A 6,184-nucleotide genomic window follows, 5' to 3' on the forward strand; every position below is an offset into this window, starting at 1 on the left:
TTTCATCAAATGGTTTGGTACCACTGGAACTGGTCTGACATCATGCACTTCACCTCTAAATATAACCTCATTATTTACAGAACCAGGGCCAGCTTCATACCCGTGTAGAAAGGCAAATCCTATGGTTGTCAGCTTTTCCTCAGTGGCTTCCTCAAGACTGATGGATGACCTGACCTTTAAAGCTACATTTCATTCAGCACTAAGAAAGTGTTTCCTTGATGGGGAAGGCAACTGTCAAGAGAGACGCTCTCGAGGAACAAGTCTATGACATGGTATCTTTTAATTTGGGCATCCTTGAGGGTGCATGAGGTTCCTGCCATCAGCCTGAAGCCCTGGAGGGTGGCAAAATGTAATGGTGTGGGATGCCATGACATGGCTAGGTAGGGGGGGTTCTGTTATTTTTTTAATGCTCTTAAGCCCACTAATGGACTATGGGATTAAAGGTTAACAGAATTATAAATGCTGTAATTAGCTACCGCTTGGCTCACACGATGTTTCAGGGGAAGGAGGCACCTGGCCCCTCCCTGCCATCAGTGCTCAGTATGGCTGGCTATGCCCACTGCCTTTAATGAGAACAATTATCCTCAATTCTTGTGGTTCTCACAGATGAAGAACAGCAGCACACAGAGTTGACTCCTCCTGGTGCCCTCCCCTATAGTGGGTCAAACCCTATACTGTCACACATGCACAGAAAAACAAAGTTTCTTTTCAGCTGAGTCCCTAAAACCTTGGCCAGCCGGGGATGGTTCAGCATAGTGCTAAATCCTGAAAGACCATTGCAAAAGTTTTCATGGCTACTGGCATTGCACTGCATTACCATCATATCCATCCATTGGGTTACTAAAATATTGCATCCCTTAGTAAGCTACATTTATCCATGACAGAACTTATCTCTGATAATTTACACTCACTGAATAGTAACTGAGGAGCAAGTTTTAATCTGCTGATCACTAAGCACTTCCTCATGTGGAAGGATGAAAGGTTTTTCAGAGAGGAGCTGTCAGGCGAAGAATACTGTGTTCTCCCCCTGACTCTGCAAGGCTGATGCTGCATCATCACATCTACTGCCGTACCACAGAAGCTGTGCTGCTTTTCACAGTGCCTCAGTTTCCCCACTTGCAGGAATGACACAAATAGTATCATGAAGTTACATATAGCACTCCGCTCAGCCTGACTAAAGGTCAGAATGAGTTCACTCTTTCCCCGACCCTATCAATGCACCTAAACAGGTCTTCCTGCAACTAATTTGCTTTTCACACATATGAAGTTGGCAACAGATATTTCATGATCAAACCTACTCATGGTTGTGCTTCTGTGAAATAATTTTCTGCTGAATGAGCTCAGCTCAGATCAGAAATCTCGAGCCTTTGTACAGAAGGCTTAACTCTAATACTGAACTGCATCCCAACGCTTTTACAATGGCTGTTTGTGACCAGCTCTCCATTGATTCCACATCAGACCATAACAGTCCAGCAATAGGAACACAGCGTATAAAAGTCAATGTGAAAACTGGAAGTGAAACCAAAGGATCAGAATTATACATTTCTGAAAAAAAAAAAAACCCAAACAAAAAACAAATGAACAAAACCCCCAGTTCTCCAATTCAGGTGGACTGACCTAGCATGCTGCACAGTAAGAGCCTGCATGTGTAAAGTTTTACATTCAAGGAACAGCTGTCTGGCCAGCATGAACTAAACCTCTGCACCGAGGAAACGTTTCACAACTACAAGAAGCCAATTCCAAAACCACGTAGCATTCCGGGCAGATATTGGTAGCCTAAGTTTCAAATTCACCTGTACATACAAACACTGAAATTGAAGACAATCCTTATCTTCCATGTTACAAGAACTACCAAAATCCTAATTCTAGGGACTAACCTCTGAACACTACCAAAATCGGGTTTTGTTTCAGAAGTGGCTGGCATTCAAGGATTCAGTTATCATCAGCATGAGAGTTGCTTGGTGAAAGGTGAAGAAAGCACAGCCTGCAGCAAATACTTGCTGCCTTTCCAACTTAATGAATCCACTGAACTGTGGGGGCTCTTCAGGTGCCATATCTTATATATCTGCATAAATATGTTCAGGCACCTAGCTTGTTTATAATAGTGATCCAGAGGAAAACCTAATCCCACATTCAGCAAGAACTGCATTTAACCCCTCCCTGCCTCCAATCCCTCAACCACTGAAGTGACAACCATCATACAAGATCCACTGTCCTCACCCCAAGGATAAAGTAAGGGTCTGTCCCTCATTATAGGAGGCACTCCCATAATTGTCACGCTTTTTGCTCTGCCATGCTGTCTTGGAGCCTGTAGTACCAAGTACAGAAAGACTCTAATCCGCTCACAACAAATCCAGTTTGCATTTCCAAGACAGATCTTCAAAATATTTCAGTGCTGAAGGCTGAATAGAAAGACAGGTGGTACAACATCTTAAGTCAATGTTAACACAATACCAATTTTGTATATTTTTTTCTCCTTTTCCTTAATTTTATCAAAAACCTTTTATTTAATGTACTTCAGAAAATGAGGACTACACTAAGACTATATGAGAAGTTTCACCTACATGACAGAACTTTTGGTTTCTTTTCATTCAGTTCAGAAAAGCAGCACTTGGAATACAGTAACTGCATGTAAAAAGTTGCTGCAATTGCTCACATGCTCGCATCTGTGCATTTTTTCCCCTCTACTAAGTTGAGTGAGAAGTTAAATGCAGTAACTGTAATCTCTGGAACAACAGTATGGAATTTGCTAAATACTTTTATGGTCAGGACAAGTAGGAATGAGAACTAAAGTATACTTCAACATTTCAAAGTTTCTCACCCAGTACAATGAAAAAAGTGTCCATGACCCAGAGTAAGCCTCAAGACTGAGAGGTTGTTGTAAAGCACCATACTCCTAATCCCCTCGCACACTGCTTGCATTAGCAGAGTATTTCCTACAACTAAATCCTTCCAAATTAAATGCAGATTTAGCAGAGCTGGAAAAAGTATTTTGATATCATTTCACATATTGTCTGCTCCCCAAACTGTAACATTCTTATTATTTTAAACACACTCGAAAAATCACTTCTGCTTTACATATGCAGGTCAAAACCCTTACTGCGCTGTTAAACGTATTTACAAAGTGAAGACAACCACTGGATAAAGGACCAAAAAAAACCAACTCAGAGCACATTCTCCACTTTCTCTTAAGATCAACAAATTAAAATACCGTAGATTGATTATTTATCCAAGAATGAGCAGGCATATGCTTTTTGTATGCCAATAACCTGCCAAAATGAAAACAACACTTGCAGAATGAATTTAAACAGAGTGGCATGAAGAAGCTGCCTTTCAAAAACCATGGGAAGTATCTTTTCATTAATGCAATTAGACTTTAACATGTATGCATTTACTTCAAATTTTCCAACGAACTTCTAAATGTAGGATGCTTACTAAACTACATGTTCACCCTGCAAAAAATTAGCAAAAATATAGTATAGAGTGGTGTGCTTTCAGCACAGTTCCTTTCAGCACACTTTTAAAAGGATAACTCAGTCTTTTCACAGAGAAATTAATACTCGTCTTTGCATATATGTAATGTATAATGTAATACATCCAAAACATTTTTGGGTACCCTTTCTAAATTCTGGATATTAACTTCTGAAAGCAGTTTCCTGTCTCACAAGACACACAGTTCTCATCCTATGACCTTGCTCCTGTTTAACTTCTTTCACTTAAACATGTAACTTCTTTTGTAATTATAAAAGCAGCAGATCCCTGTCGGTCATTTTCTGGCCTGACTTTGAACAGAAGGTTCTCTGAAAAACAGTTTTTTTAAAAGATCCCATACCTACCCAACAGAATCCAGAAGCTGCCTGAAAAAGGCCAGAAAAATCAGGATTTTTATATTCAGAGACCAGAAGAACTTCCAAGATTGCCATCAGGGAACTCATGAGTTGGATTGTTTCCAGCTTTTTAAAGGTCAAAGGCAAGGTCCTTACAACGCTAAACATTATTACAACACGTAGCTTCAACTTCCCACAACTCACCTTCAATTCCAAAAGTCTGAGAAAGCAGAAAACCAAGGCAACAGTCATCTCCAAAACAAACATGACCCAACAGGAAAAATTATTTCCAACAATACTGTCTCAATTAGCTGCCACAGTCTTCAGAATGTATCTTCCTACTACTACATTGTGGTTTTCTTCCTTTACTAGGAAGGGCAATTGCTTTCACAGACTGGAGAATGTCCAATTTTTTTCTCCTACAGAAATTCACCCCCACGGTTTGAATCTTTATCCATCCTGTTAAATTTCAAAAGCAGGTGTTGGTGCAAGTATCAGTTGACGTCAATTCACAGGTGCCAATCACAGTAACAGCACAGCAAAGCTTTTTCTGTTGGAAATTCCTAAGTCAAGTTGCAAATTAGGCCAGCCGAGGACAGAAGCAGGAAGCAAGCATCAATGGATAAGGAAGCTCTCAACAATTCCAATCAGTCTTTCAATCCAGACATCACAGCAAAGGAGATCTTTAAGGTTTTGGAAGAAGGAAAAGAAGGTATTTGGGGGAATATGAACTTTCAGATGTAAAAAGAGCAAGCACAGCAGCACTGATTAAACACCTAAAAAAAGAGAACAGTGAAAATAAAAGATGACCTTGAGCAGTGAGCTGAACACAAAGAGAAGGTGCAGCCATGCTAAAACGCAAAAGCTACTGGTCATTTGAACAGAGAAGCAGCTAGGCAGGACTGTAAGATAGTGCAAGCAAAGCACAGCCAAGTCAGATCTGTCCAAGACAAGATCAGATTAGCGCACAAAGAAAGGGGTTACAAAGACACGTGAGACCCTAAGTGGGATTTCAACTGCATAAACTGTGTGCTTACCTGCATTACACTGCAAAATTCAGTGACTTGGGTACCTTCTCGTGGTTTCATCAAATTACCCTCATCTCCAGGAGCATCCCAGATTTTCACCTGCACCAGTGGAGCTACATTCTCTTGACTTAACTTTCATTTCAGAACTAAAAGCAACATGTCTTCAGCAGACAATCCCTGAATCTAAAATTTGCTTTTAAGCCCATTGAACCCAAATTAGTTGATAGATTAAAAACTGCTTGGTACTGTGGCTTTTTACTAGAACAGATCCGACACCTAATGTCAAGTTAGCAAATAGGTACATCAGCCTCAGATTCACAAAAGGGCCATGAAAATCATGTGTATTTTGGCCAAGTTTGCATGCAGGCTGAAATAAGCACATGAAAATCCAACCTAAGCGGAGACTGTTATTGTAGTTAACCTCTCACAAGAACCTTTTGAGAAGGTCAGAATGACACCACTTATATTTGCACCCATTCCTTTATTGCCTGTTCCACTTAATATGTTAATGAGGATCAGCTAAAACAAATCTTTCATTTGCTCATGATTATCAGAGAGCAAATTTAAGAACTGACTTGGACTACTGTTACAGGAGAGTCATAAAAATGAAGAATCAAGATGCATTTGACATGTCAGAAAGACTCTAGGTGGAATAGACATTCTACACTCTCAACAGTCTATGGAGGCATCTTCATGTTAGTAACCAGGTGGCAATATAATTAAGAAGTTATCATTTTAAAACAACTACTTAAACTGACACATTATAGCAACTACATAAATTTTATCAAACATTCAGAATTCTCACATTAATAATAGCAAGCCAACAAGCATAAGTTTTTTTCCACAGGCTACTGAAATCTAAATAGTACTTTCATCAAACTAAAAACATGGAACAGAATTTGGAACCCAATGGATGCATGAATAGAAAGTAATGCTAATTTAGAGGAAGAAAAGATTTATTTATACTTTGTTTTAGCTGTGCAAGTCATGGTCTTTCTCTCTGAAGACCTATATACACACTACACTTGTATACAATAAAAGCACAAACCTTTTTATTTCAGGGAGACTATCCATGTGACAAAAAATCTACACATAAGTGCTCCTGTGACTGGAGTCTATGGAGTACGAGAACTCAGATCAGTGGAGTAAGGTATTAAAAATGCAGTTCATGAGGAAAGCATGCAGGAGTTATGCTGTACATACAGATCCAACAAAAAAAATGCAAGGAACTTAAGACTAATAGAGCTCATAGACTTAAAAACCTGCAGGTTGTTAAAAAATACATCCATTACACAGTAACACTAAATGTTCACACAGGTTATTACCATG

Source organism: Colius striatus, chromosome 2 (assembly GCF_028858725.1).
Source record: "Colius striatus isolate bColStr4 chromosome 2, bColStr4.1.hap1, whole genome shotgun sequence".
Taxonomy (NCBI): Eukaryota; Metazoa; Chordata; class Aves; order Coliiformes; family Coliidae; genus Colius; species Colius striatus.